Source organism: Hippocampus bargibanti, linkage group LG01 (assembly GCF_051943395.1).
Source record: "Hippocampus bargibanti isolate YZ-2025 linkage group LG01, ASM5194339v1, whole genome shotgun sequence".
Taxonomy (NCBI): domain Eukaryota; kingdom Metazoa; phylum Chordata; class Actinopteri; order Syngnathiformes; family Syngnathidae; genus Hippocampus; species Hippocampus bargibanti.
In genome coordinates, this window is record NC_142734.1 from 19,029,618 (window position 1) to 19,043,877 (window position 14,260).

The 14,260-nt window shown below is 40.7% G+C and overlaps 3 long non-coding RNA genes across 4 annotated transcripts in view; 1 reads left to right on the forward strand and 2 right to left on the reverse strand.

Annotated features, from left to right (window-relative positions):
- The window catches only part of LOC148903412 (uncharacterized), a 37,041-nt gene extending 23,075 nt beyond the window's left edge, over positions 1-13,966 (reverse strand). The window contains exon 1 of the long non-coding RNA XR_016115179.1: positions 13,799-13,966. This is a non-coding gene — a long non-coding RNA (uncharacterized LOC148903412). The remainder of the gene's footprint in view (positions 1-13,798) is intronic.
- On the forward strand, positions 3,503-5,407 carry LOC148903413 (uncharacterized). 2 transcript variants are annotated; one of them, XR_016115160.1, is made up of 3 exons: positions 3,503-3,531; positions 4,591-4,677; positions 4,780-5,407. It is a non-coding gene; the product is annotated as an uncharacterized LOC148903413 (long non-coding RNA). The 2 variants fall into 2 exon arrangements; XR_016115158.1 differs by lacking the exon at positions 3,503-3,531 and adding an exon at positions 4,192-4,242.
- On the reverse strand, positions 9,211-12,384 carry LOC148903414 (uncharacterized). Its single transcript, XR_016115169.1, has 3 exons — positions 11,856-12,384; positions 9,873-10,285; positions 9,211-9,445 (listed from the first exon to the last, which is right to left on the reverse strand). It is a non-coding gene; the product is annotated as an uncharacterized LOC148903414 (long non-coding RNA).
- Positions 13,967-14,260: the final 294 nt, after the last annotated feature.

The following is a 14,260-nucleotide window of genomic DNA, read 5'->3' on the forward strand; positions in this document are numbered from 1 at the left end:
AACACGTTTAGTATATGAACTAAATTTCTACAGTTTAGCTGGTGTATATAATGTAGAGTCATTGTACATTATAAACACTGTACTCCAGTGTTTATTTTGTTTTATTTTTATCAAAACGCTGTGCGTAGGTGAGGCACCCAGTTCTCCCGCCTCATGACAGGCAGGGGGCGCTTGTGATTCCAGAGATACTTCTTACTCCACGTCTGCAGAATAATAGAATTAGAGACAGAAAGCTACAGTAAACAGTTAGCAAGTAAAGTGCAACCCTGCAGTCATTTTTTCATGTTGCTTGGCCTCACTTTCATAATGGAGGATTACATATCTAAATTGAAATAATTTTCTAAACTGGACTTTCAATCGAAGCAGGAGGTAATAATTAAAGGAAGACCATTGTCGTGCGGCGAGACAGCAAGCAGGTGGAAAGAGGATAAAAGTTCACTCAGCTAGATGCAGGAAGGGTATCGTGAGTTTTCTTTATTTGAAGTTGATATCAGCTTTCAACAGACCACAGGTAACACCGCTCTCCAGCTTGTCCTTTGTCCCTCTTCTTCCTCCTCGAAGTGACTGGCTCAGGCTGGCTTTAAAGGTGCTTCACCTGAGCTTCTGGCCAATCAGGTCCCAGCGGCAATTGGCCATTCCCAGGTGGTTGCAATCACCTTCTCAGAGTCAATTAGTGGTCGCCCAACTCAACTATTTTGGATGGGGAGAAATGCGCACCTTTCTCCCATCCAAAATCCATGAAACACAAAATTATTTAACATTTCTTTTAGCATCATGACATCATTCACCCCCTCTCCTCAGAGTTCAGACATTCTTGTCAAATAATCAGCAATAACATTTGTTGTCAGGGCAGAGTGGTCATATGTGACAGGTCCTATTCTCCTAGTCACAGCGTATGGGCCCTGCCACTTTGCCAGTAGCTTACTTGATCCCATATGCAACAATATTAACACCTTTTGTCCAGGGTGCCAATCTCTCCCTGATAAATTCTTGCCATTATTCTCGCTGGAGATCCTCTTCCAGCTCCTGACGTTCTGCATCTTCCGTTTCTTTCTGGAATTCTGGGTTCAGAAACCATGGGAATTGCAGCTTGTCTTAGATGATGAAACTGTGGAGGTTGGGCATGTTAGGTAACCCAACTTAGGAGTTTCATGTGCGGGAGGAAGGTTCGTTGGCCTGGCTGTTCGAGAGTCAGCGCCCTGGGCTGCGGTCCCAGAGGAGGACAATGTTGACTAGATCGACTGTCAAATGTCCATTCTTACTTGTTGGGTGCATCTGATCTCTAGATCTGTTCAATCAACATCACCTCTTGTCTGAGTCTTAGGCTTCACCACTGGTTCCATTTCACTCTGCTCAGTTCCATCCTTGGCTTGGCAACTGTCAGACGCCTCATGGAAAAGAAGAACGGCATCCTCTTGGGGCAACTCAAGCTTCTGGTTTCCTTGATCCCCTTCAGAACTCTTCAGTCCAGTTTGGTTGGCCCGTGCTACACAACTTCTTACTCGTCCCACCTTCTTCCTCTCGGCTTCCTCTTATCTTTTCCACTTCAGCAAGGCGTAACGATCCCACCTTCTTCATGCAGGGTGAAACCATCCCACCACTTCACGCAGGGTGAAACGATCCCACCATCTTCATGCAGGGTGAAACCATCCCACCACTGCCACCAATTGTCGTGCGGCGAGACAGCAAGCAGGTGGAAAGAGGATAAAAGTTCACTCAGCTAGATGCAGGAAGGGTATCGTGAGTTTTCTTTATTTGAAGTTGATATCAGCTTTCAACAGACCACAGGTAACACCGCTCTCCAGCTTGTCCTTTGTCCCTCTTCTTCCTCCTCGAAGTGACTGGCTCAGGCTGGCTTTAAAGGTGCTTCACCTGAGCTTCTGGCCAATCAGGTCCCAGCGGCAATTGGCCATTCCCAGGTGGTTGCAATCACCTTCTCAGAGTCAATTAGTGGTCGCCCAACTCAACTATTTTGGATGGGGAGAAATGCGCACCTTTCTCCCATCCAAAATCCATGAAACACAAAATTATTTAACATTTCTTTTAGCATCATGACAACCAACACCAGAGCTAAAAGGTTTGCTTCAGACAACGGGACACAATAATCGCTCTTTTCAGGCGGACTGGTACACACGAAAAGGCTGGCTGTGTGGATGTGCAGCAAGAAACCGCCTTTTCTGCTTTTCCTACCTTCTGTTCTCAATTTGTGACAATGTCTGGACTCAAATGTACGGAGCCCCTAAGGGGACATCGAAGAAAAAAAAAAAAACTTTGCGAGATCTCGCAAAACTTTGCGTTCCCTCGCAATACTTTGCAATCTCTCGCAAAACTTTGCATTCCCTCGCAATACTTTTGCAAGATCTCGCATTCTTTGCGAGATCTTGCAAAGAATGCGAGATCTCGCAATCTTTTTTTAAAAAATACGCGTACATGTACTTCCGGTTCATCGTCAGTGTAACCGAAAACAACAAACATGGAGCCTTTTCACCCTTTCGTTCCTTTAATCCAGTTTTACTTTAAAATTGGCTTGAAATACAAAGATATAAAATCCGTTCTTGAGATTAAACACGGCTTACTAATAAGTGAAAGACATTTGAAGCGAGTGGTGAACAAAAGTGGACTATTTCGCCGAAAAACGTTCGATGACTTGGGCGTCTTGGTTGACTTTATTCACAACCAGTTGCAGAATTCCGGACAACTCCACGGTTACAGGTGGATGTACAGTAAGTGCAGAGAACATGGGCTTCTTGTCAGGAAAGAGGATGTTCGTCTGGTCCTGAAAGAGTTGGATCCGAGAGGAGTGTCTTTAAGGCAAGCAAGACGTCTGAGACGACGAAACTACTTCTCGAAAGGGCTGAATTTTATTTGGCATATGGATTCATATGACAAACTGAAAACCGTTTGGAACCGTTTGGAGTTTGCATCAATGGGGCTATTGATGGCTTTTCAAGGAAAATGATGTGGCTCAATGCCTACACAACAAGTAGTGACCCGAAGGTTACTACATTGAAGTTGTGCACCGTTTGGGAGGTTGTCCTTGAATCGCTCGAACTGATTTGGGGACTGAAAATGGTCATGTTAAAGGCTTCCAGCGTTTCCTGGTGCCCATACCGCCAGGAAGCACACTTGACAGTTACTTGGATGGAACCAGCACCGCCAATCAAAGAATTGAATATTGGTGGGGGTTTCTTCGCAGCCAATGCATGGAATTCTGGTTATCACTCTTCAAAGACCTCACACTGTAAACCCGAACAGTACTACTGACTCAAAGTCATTGAGGTCAGTCAACTCAAAAGCCGATTTTTTGTTTCAAAAACTTAAACGTTTTGAGTTTTTTGAATAGTCATGCGTTTTTAATTTGCAGTTAATCAATACTTTTGAGTTCATGGCTGTCGTATATTTATATATTTTGAGTAAACGGCAGAACGCTGCGTGATGACGTCACCGCAGGCGTGGTCTCACCGGGCGCGGTCTCACCGGGGCCATTTTTACTTCCCGACGGCTGAAGCGTGCAGAGACCCACGAATTCAGGTGAGAAGACAAACAACATTATTTAATATTACGAGGACCCAGTGTATCAATGCTGTAGTCGGTGCACAGAAAAAGGATATTTTGTTGTGTCGACGGCAAAATTGGAAAGTCAGTTTGTGGAACTTGCCGCCTTTCACAAGTTAGCAAAGATGCTAGTCCGTGTTCGTGCTTGCGACTGAGGCCTTCTCATCCACTCTTTCAGCTGCGTTGTCTTGAGCCCGGGACTTCTCCTATGTTAAGCGCTGTGGCGATATATGTATGAATCAGCAGGTTAATGCTTTGAGTTAACTTTGTTTGCAAACGACAGGACCGCGTGTCAGTGTCCAGCACAAGCTATAGGTTTAAGATATCTATACACGTGCAGCGGTAGTGCTGCAGTTTTAAGAATGCACTAAATATAATGATAGCCAAAAAATGTACAGTGGATTGGAATATGTACAATTGATGCAGTTTAAATGGTTATACATGTGTAAATTAAACATGAACTTTTTTTAAAATGTATTTTTGGCATTTTAAGGATACCGAGAGAGCTGCTGGAGGCCAAGTCATCAAACTGCAAATGCCTGACTGATTTATTAAATTTAAAAAGTTAACATGGATAAATGTGTTTTATTAAATTAAAGGATTACATTCATTGTCATGTTTTTTTCTCTTCAACCTTTCAGCCCCCTGTGCTATATTCTTAATTACCTGATGAATATCATACTACATGTAGGTATTTTTTATATTGAACAGAATTTTACCTTTTTAACATATATTGGAGTATTTTACACCATTAGTTGAGACTTCATTGATTGTTCTTTCTTTAAAACAATCTCAAGTCTCACATTCTCCTCTGCTCTTACCAACAACTGATGTTCATTAATCATTACAGTGATGCAGTTGTTAAATTGCAATAGGGATAGTGCGGAGGTTCCAAACTATTACGAAGGATATGCTTGGATTTGAGCTATAATAATCCGTAACTGTCTTTAATTTGGACCCACTAGAATCACACCAATTTTACTTTGCCTATCCAAACACGTACTCATTCTTGAAAAATGTTTAATGTAATTGCAGGCCTAACATGGACTGGAGATGCAAACTGTGTTCTACATCCCTGGATACTCGGGCGAAGATGACTCCGAGTTCTTCAAGACATGCAATGTATGTATTACCTGACTTAACACAAATGTCTATCTATGGCCACAATATATGCTATAACCTTTTACTTTATTCTGTATGTGTACGTTTGTGTGTATTTTGCAGTGGGAAGAGGATCCAGACATTGAAAACACTCCTGTCGCACTTCTCTCCGTAACAACTGACAACCTCACTGGTGCCATCTTGTTTAACCCCGACAGCGTTTCTGTGCATTATTGTGAGATGTCTCCCCAGGTTGGCTGATGCACACCTCCTCTTGTTTGGTTTAATGTATGCATTGCATTTAGATTATCCAAGAAAATTAATCCTCACATTCACCTTCATTCAGAAAATACTGCTGTGTCTTCATGATAACAGACCACTCAAACCATGCTTGCTAAATTTGAAAAATGCTTTGTTCCGCAATATTGAAGGCACCAGTGCCTCCAATATTACGGAACAAAGCAACACTCGATAAGTAACTTTAGTTTTACTCTGCTTTATATACCTGTTTGTGACTGATTTTATATTAATACTTTGATATGTAAACTTGGATTCCACCAGAATGTCTTTTTTCGTTTCAGGAATACTGTGTTTGTTTTTAGTAAGTTTTACCTTGATTTGCACCTTATAACGAGTACATTGAAATGTATTCGGTTGTATTTATTCAAGTATATGCTTTTCAAAGAATTTATTTTTTTAACAGAACAGCAGAGTATAATTTGTTGTTTTTTTCTGTTTTGTTGTGTTTATTTCACATCTTCTGCTCAGGGGTTTATTTGTTGTTTTGGTACGTGGACATGCTGTGCATTTTGGTACTGTTATCATTTGTTTTATCAAAAGTTGTTTTAAACCTTAATAAAAAAAATGTGAACTAAAACAGACGTGAGGTGTGTTTTTGTTTTTAGACATAGAAGGCAAATGTAAGGACAGTATACATGAATATATGTTTTCATTGAACATTATAAATTTGAGTTGGTTAAGCTTAAATATGAAACCTAATTTTAATTTAAAGATTAAGAAAACAGAGTAAACTGAAAGTACATCTTAAGTTCAGGCAAACTCATAACATTTAAGCTCAATCAAACTCATAACTTTTAAGTTCAGACAAACTCATAAAATTTATTTACACTACTCAAACATTTTGAGTAAACTACTTGAACATTTTGAGTTAACTGTACTCAATCATTTTGAGTTAACTCTACTCAAATATTTTGAGTTAACTGTACTCAAAAATTTTGACGTAATCAGTTGCCATATAAATTTTGAGTACTTTCAACTTGTTGGGTTTTACAGCAGAGACAATGGCTTCTTTGATGGTGGATTTCTGGACAAAAGCATCCTGCAATTTTGTTGCATGGGTCTTATTCAGGTGAGTTCATATATTTTGTAGCTCCATTTATGAAATATGTATTTTTGTATTTGAGAGGGTGTTGATGGGACACAAAAGAAGGTAAATAATCGGATAGTGGAAAGAAGATAGTGGTTTGTGTGTGTGGGGACATAGGGTGAAGGTGAAATGATCAAGGAAAAGATGAAGGAAAAGTGGGGATGGGCAGAGTAGTAAACATGAGTGACGAGTGTAAGGTAGAAAGGAGGGAGCAGGGAGAGAAAAGCAGTCTAATTCTATAATTTCTTGCTCATAAGAGCTGCTATGACTGTGCAACTCTTCCTAAATCTGTCTGTATATGCGCACCAAATCCAGCAGGCATTTAAACAGCTTCTTCCCTCAAGCAATTAACTCTCTAAAAAGTAACCCAAATAGAACTGTATAGTGCCTCCATTTTTTGATGAGACTAGTGCAGCGTGTTCTACAGGAGACAATTTCCTTGTGTGTACTACATACTTGGCAAAAAAAGATGATTCTGATTCTGATATTATTCTCAACAGGATGAGTTGGATGATACTGCCCGTGTTTGGAACAGCCATCTCATCAGGCCCTCAAAGAACATAAATGTCCCCAGTGGTCGGCCCAACGTGATGTATTCTTTACCTGAACTTTATGGCACAAGGGACTTCCTCTCCACAGTTGACAATGAACAAGTTCAACTATGCAAAAGCCAGTGTGTCTTCCGTTTAACTATGCCTTGTGATCCAGATGTAGTTGTATTGTGTGCTTCTTTAATGGCCCAGTCTCGTCTGATGCCACCAAAAGAGTCGTATCAGGCTGTGAACTTGTACTTGCACCTCAGAGAGGCCCTTACTGCAAATCTAAATTAGAAGCATGATGTTTTCAGGGGTCAGAGACATTAACCTTTGGTGAAAGCATTTTTGTTTCCGTATACCAGTCATACTGGAATTATATTACATTAAAATTTAAACATGAATTACTCAAAGCAATAACCATATATTTTTTGGTGTGTGTTTGGGTGAAACCATTTTATGGCTCAACTGGTTCGAAGTAATATTTAATGAAGGCTGAATCCGACGACCATTGCCATTTCTTCAACCCTTTGTTCATCATTTCTTTTATCACTTCACTTTAAATGGATTATTGGGATACATTTGAGGACGAATAATATATAGCAATCACAATTTAAATCACTTTTTGTCTGCTGTTTTTGTTACTGTATAAGGAAAGCATATTTGATCAATATGAAATGTTCATTTGTCAAATCATTCTGGGTGTCAATAAATATACTGTCTTCGTTGCTGATTTTAACCACAAATACTTAACCAATGTGGATCTGAATAGTATTCCTGCACCCCATTACACAATCACTTGCCTGTAAATGATAACATAATTGTCACTCTTCAATTTCGTCAGCAGGTGGTGTCTTGTGTTTAAAAAAAACATGAATTATTTGGAACAAATTTTATTAACATTGACACATTCGTATGAACAGCAATCACAAACATATAAATAGAATACACTATCAAGTACAAAAATAATTGCTTTTGTTTGAACAGTGCAAATATTTGCAACATTACATGACATATCAACTTCAAACCTTTATGTCAAACTGAAAGTGGCACCATATCCGAAACCATGAGGAGAATAAGTGATATGGAAAATGGAATGAATGAATAATAACCATGAAATCAATTGTAGACACAAATGGAAAATACAACTGTAGACTGCCCTACGCAAGGTTGACCATGACAGATGTTTTACATCTCAAAGTACAAATAATGAAATGTTCCTAAACTGATGTGTGTGCATGTGTGTGTAGACAAGAGAGTCAATCAATCAATTGCGCACTTTCTCCCACCATGTTGGTGACAGATGAATGAGCTTCACTGCATTCATCCAAATGAGATGTTGGAGTATTTTCTTTTGTGCCAATGTAAAATCTTAACAGTTTCAATTTGGTTTTTTTTCATAGAGTCTGCCAATTGTTTCATCTAAAGCAATGTGGTTTCTTTTGAAATCACAGACCTCAAAAGTAAAGTCTTCAACAGGTCCTTTGGTTGAGCTTCCATCTGGGAAAAATAGCCCTTTTCCCAGCTCCAAAATTTGAGCGACAGTTGCTGTTTTTTCCAGGATGGCATACCTTGTTCCTCCACCTTTGCTTGTCCTCACTTGATGGTAATTGTTGCCATAAATCTTCCTTTGAGTCTTTTCTGCAGAAACATTGTTATGTCTTGCCATCCCATCAACATGGTTTTGGAGTACTCCCGAAGTCTCAGCCAGTACACCTTTTTTCCTTGATCTTATTTTGCCTCTTAATTTTTGGAGGAGCAGCTCATTATCACCACTGGACATTTTCTGATGACAAAAGCAAAGGACAGCTATTCGATCACCATAAGAAGTGATATATTTGCCCATTTGCTCTTCGGTCATCATAGCAATTACTGCCATGTCAACCTGCAAAGATAAATTGTGAGAATAAATACTTGACATGTTTATTTAATTATCAATAACTTTTAATAAATTTAACATATTCACATGAGTGATGGGAAACTACAGTCATAATTATTTGTATTCAGTATTACACGAGAATAGTACATTAGGTAGCGGCAGCACAATTACTAACTGTAATATCGATTTTAAATTGTGTTAATAACCTCATTATTAAAATAGAATTAACAGTACAGGTAGAGTAGATAGAAATTCTGCAGAAACATTGTTATGTCTTGCCATCCCATCAACATGGTTTTGGAGTACTCCCGAAGTCTCAGCCAGTACACCTTTTTTCCTTGATCTTATTTTGCCTCTTAATTTTTGGAGGAGCAGCTCATTATCACCACTGGACATTTTCTGATGACAAAAGCAAAGGACAGCTATTCGATCACCATAAGAAGTGATATATTTGCCCATTTGCTCTTCGGTCATCATAGCAATTACTGCCATGTCAACCTGCAAAGATAAATTGTGAGAATAAATACTTGACATGTTTATTTAATTATCAATAACTTTTAATAAATTTAACATATTCACATGAGTGATGGGAAACTACAGTCATAATTATTTGTATTCAGTATTACACGAGAATAGTACATTAGGTAGCGGCAGCACAATTACTAACTGTAATATCGATTTTAAATTGTGTTAATAACCTCATTATTAAAATAGAATTAACAGTACAGGTAGAGTAGATAGAAATTCTGCAGAAACATTGTTATGTCTTGCCATCCCATCAACATGGTTTTGGAGTACTCCCGAAGTCTCAGCCAGTACACCTTTTTTCCTTGATCTTATTTTGCCTCTTAATTTTTGGAGGAGCAGCTCATTATCACCACTGGACATTTTCTGATGACAAAAGCAAAGGACAGCTATTCGATCACCATAAGAAGTGATATATTTGCCCATTTGCTCTTCGGTCATCATAGCAATTACTGCCATGTCAACCTGCAAAGATAAATTGTGAGAATAAATACTTGACATGTTTATTTAATTATCAATAACTTTTAATAAATTTAACATATTCACATGAGTGATGGGAAACTACAGTCATAATTATTTGTATTCAGTATTACACGAGAATAGTACATTAGGTAGCGGCAGCACAATTACTACCTGTAATATCGATTTTAAATTGTGTTAATAACCTCATTATTAAAATAGAATTAACAGTACAGGTAGAGTAGATAGAAATGTTAGCTTCACTTTCACTTTACCTCATTATTAAAATACAACTAACAGTATAGGTAGAGTAGATAGAAATGTTAGCTTGACTTTCACTTTATTGACCTACTACCAATACTACTTCGAAAAAAAAATGTCCATGTTTCTCTTGTTTTGCTTATTACATCAGACTGTGTAGCTGTATGCCCACCTTGTCGCTTTTCATACGTGCAATGTCCACGTGAGGGACGTTTCTTTACTGCAAGAAGTGTTCCAAGTCTTCCTCCATGATGCGCCGAGTTGTTGCCTTCTCTAAATAAGCAGCGCGCGCGAGCGTCTACCTGAGCCAAGCTGACCCGGAAGTAAAGGAACACACATTTTTTAAAAAAAGATTGCGAGATCTCGCAATCTTTGCGAGAGAATGCAAAGTATTGCGAGGGAATGCAAAGTTTTGCGAGGGAATGCAAAGTTTTGCGAGGGAATGCAAAGTTTTGCGAGAGAATGCAAAGTATTGCGAGGGAACGCAAAGTTTTGCGAGATCTCGCAAAGTTTTTTTTTTCTTCGATGTCCCCTTAGGGGCTCCGTACAAATGGGATATTGTGACCTGAAAATTTTACAACGGACCTAAAGAGTTTGATGGTTCTCTTTATTTGTAAGTAGGTTCGTTGTCAGATCTAAAGAGTTTGATGTTTCTCTTTATTTGTAAGTAGGTTCGATGTCAGATCTTCCAGGCAGATGATGCGCAGAGCTTGATCGTGGCGTAGAGTCGAGCAAGTCGTGCTGTGAAACTCCGTGCGATGCTGAGCAGGTCTCTGCGAGCGGTGCGTCTGACTGGGTCTGAGTCCGAGATGAGTCTGAATCTCCCTGTCCCACGACAGCTGCTTTTATACCATTGTCAAGCCTGTGATATGCGTCAGGGTGAGACGCACATCAAGGAGATCAAGGAATTGAAAGACATGAAAGTGTTGAAAGGCGCACTTCAAAATCATACACTCGTGTGACGCAACAGGGCTCCCCTCCTGGATCCGAAGTCGGTGAAAACGATGAAGGAAAAAGAAATAAAAACAAAAGTAATTCTGCGACATGGTGAGGCCAGGCAAGATGACGGTCACCGGGCATGGCAGGCGTCGGTGGGGAGGTTGCCGAGGAGGTTTCGTGGTGCCTGAAGTCGTTGTACGGCAGCACGGCAAAGAGTGCTCTACGACTGCCAGTTTGAGTCGATCGATGGAAACTTCCCACGCGGCCGTCGAGTCGATGCCGGAAGGTCTTCTCACCGTGAGTTGTTGGACAATCGATGAAGGATTGTGAGGACGAAGGTGCGTGGGTTTGGCCATGCTGCCGGGCACGGACAGGCGGGTCATCGGCGACGGTGGCGTTGATCGCGCTGTCATGGCGGTCTGCAGGACGCTGAGGAAGAACGCTGACGTCGGCGGCCGTGTCGGCATGAAGCGTCTTCCCGAAGTCCGATCGTGGACATAAGCGATGTCCGACGATGTCCGATCCTGGACATATATGATGTCCGATCGTGGACATAAGCGATGTCCGACGATGTGCGATCGTGGACATATACGATGCAGCTAGTTGCAGAGTCGCCAGGCGAATTGGACGATGTCGGCCATCAGGGTGCGGCAGGTTTCACGGTGGGGTCGGGGCGCCCACGGGTGGTGGCGGCCCATCGGGAGCTCGGCTTGAGGGGTCTTGCTGTGAAGATGCCGGGTTCACGGGCGGCTGGGAAATCTGGATATTTCCATTTGGAGAGTTGATTGGTCTGAGGAGGAGGGAAAAAATGCTCCTGGCTGGCTCGCCAATAAAGAGTTTGATGGTTCTCTTTATTTGTAAGTAGGTTCGTTGTCAGATCTAAAGAGTTTGATGTTTCTCTTTATTTGTAAGTAGGTTCGATGTCAGATCTTCCAGGCAGATGATGCGCAGAGCTTGATCGTGGCGTAGAGTCGAGCAAGTCGTGCTGTGAAACTCCGTGCGATGCTGAGCAGGTCTCTGCGAGCGGTGCGTCTGACTGGGTCTGAGTCCGAGATGAGTCTGAATCTCCCTGTCCCACGACAGCTGCTTTTATACCATTGTCAAGCCTGTGATATGCGTCAGGGTGAGACGCACATCAAGGAGATCAAGGAATTGAAAGACATGAAAGTGTTGAAAGGCGCACTTCAAAATCATACACTCGTGTGACGCAACAGACCCTCATCAAAAATGAGCGAAGACTCAACATCAGCATCCACAATGCTAAGGTAAAGGAGAACCGGGAGATTTTAAAAGATCTCATCAATGCCACCTGCTTCCTTGCCAAACAACAGCTGGCATTTCGTGGAAATGATGAAAGTAAGGGCTCTGCTCTTCGTGGCAACTATGTTGAACTATTACATGCTTTCGCTCAGAAAGATGACAGACTAGCGAGTCATTTTGGGACATCCACTATATTTTCTAGCCTGTGAAACAATACAGAACGATTTAATTGAAGCAGTTGGTGATGTCATTAGAAATGAAATTAGAAAGGAGATCGGTGCAGCCCTATTTGTTGCTGTAGAAGTAGACGAGATTGTCATTCTCAGCACTGAAAACATACAGTCGGAACAGGACTGATCAAGGACGACTTTCTTCACTGGCAGTGATCTCCGTTGAGACAGAGAGACTTTTAAAACTGAAGAAAGATAAGGAAGGCTTCTACAAAGAAGTTATTGATGCCTTTCTTCAGAAGGAGCGGCGCATGGACTAAAGGTAACACGATAAAAACTTTTTTTTAATTATTTTTTTCTATGCTACAGTTTGTATATATAAAAAATGCTGACATGAAATTTTAAACAAAATACGTTAACTGTTGCCAATCAAATGGTGAATAAACTACTCTGTAGAGTTCATATGTTTGTAAATCTGACTATGATGACGTCAGTGCCTCACCAGCCATGAACCTCACCCCACGTCACTGATATATATATATATATATATATATATATATATATATATATATATATATATATATATATATATATATATATATATATATATATATATATATATATATATATATATTCACCTTTTCCGAGTTTCGACAACCCCTCCCTTTGAGTAATTGATTCTTGTCTTGCGGGGACATTCATATTCTCAGCACCTTAGAAATCATCGCCAAGCATTGACTGATGTCTTCAACATCCACAAGAGAGTTGTCGCCCTGGACAACTCCGACGCCATTGGCGAGCCACTGACAGCTCTACTCCAATTCCTGCCTCTCTTGTCGACAATACCAAAATGTAACATCATCGAGTAAGAATTCTGGGCATTGGGTTTAACATTAGCAACCGTGGAGGAAAAAAAAAACATGTTGTATGTGTGTGTATGAGTGTGCAGACAGCTGAGTGAAACCCACACCGATGTCTACATCTTCCCACAATGGAGAGATTACGCGCAAACTGCCAGGTAGACAACAAACGCGAGCTGTCAAGCCGCTCATTCCTCGATGCCAAGGGAGCTAATCAGGTTTGAAGCGTACAGGTACACTATCTCTTGCTTTTGAATGCGCACGTTATACGACATTAATCCTCACTAAGCCTAGGAGCTAATGTAATCTAATTAATGACTTTTTTTTTCTTTTCATTCCGTCGCTGCTGCAAAATTGAACCTGAACAACATCAAAGCAATGCACGTAAAAGAACTGTCGGGTTTGGGTGTGCGTCTTATTGTGTCTTCACATAATAAAATAGGTTTGAGTTGTTCCGTTCAGAAAGCAGTTTTGCCAGACAAGCTTTGGTGTTGAGATTGGGTGGCTTTGTTTGATGGCATGAAACACACACGTGCACATATCCACACTCCCACACTCCCACACTCCCACACACACCGACACAGACACAAACATAAACGTCGGCACAATGTTAATTCAAGCAGGTGAACCATCTCATCAGCCTTTTTTTAAACCCTTTCCAACAAACCGTTTTAACAAAATAGACCAGGAAAAAAAAAACAATTATCGCTAAAAACTGGAACTGATTTTTATTAAATTAACCTTATTAGTGCATTACGGTAAGCAAATGCCAAAAAAAGAGCTCTCATTTGCATTAAGATAGATTTTTCAGGTTGACTGCACAATTTAATTAAGGAAAAGATTAAGAATCATTAAGCAAGCTGCTGTACCTTGCAGTGGTGCTGGGTTACATCTGACTCAGGTTCACACAAACGCAGATGGCAGACCTCTAACTGTTGACTCTCCATAACAACATCGGAATTATTCCATTAGTTTCCAAGGTGGGGGCAAACGTGAGAAAATTTAGGAAATTTGCTACACTTGCAGCTGCCGGCCAAGTTTCCCCAGATACTTTGTGGATTTGAAGACAGAAGTGTGTGTGTGTGTGTGTGTGTGTGCGCGCGCGCGCGTGTGTGTGTGTGTGTGTGTGTGTGTGTGTGTGTGTGTGTGTGTGTGTGCAAGTGCGTGACAGTGTGTGTGTGTACTTGTGTGTGCGTGTGTTCTGGGGGTAGGGCGAGGGGGATTAAGGCAACAGTTTCAATAAATAAAATGCACTGTGAATCCAGTGGCCATGCGCTTAGTTATCAGAGGAAGTGTTTTAAAAAAGCTCTATTTTTCCTTTATTATTATTA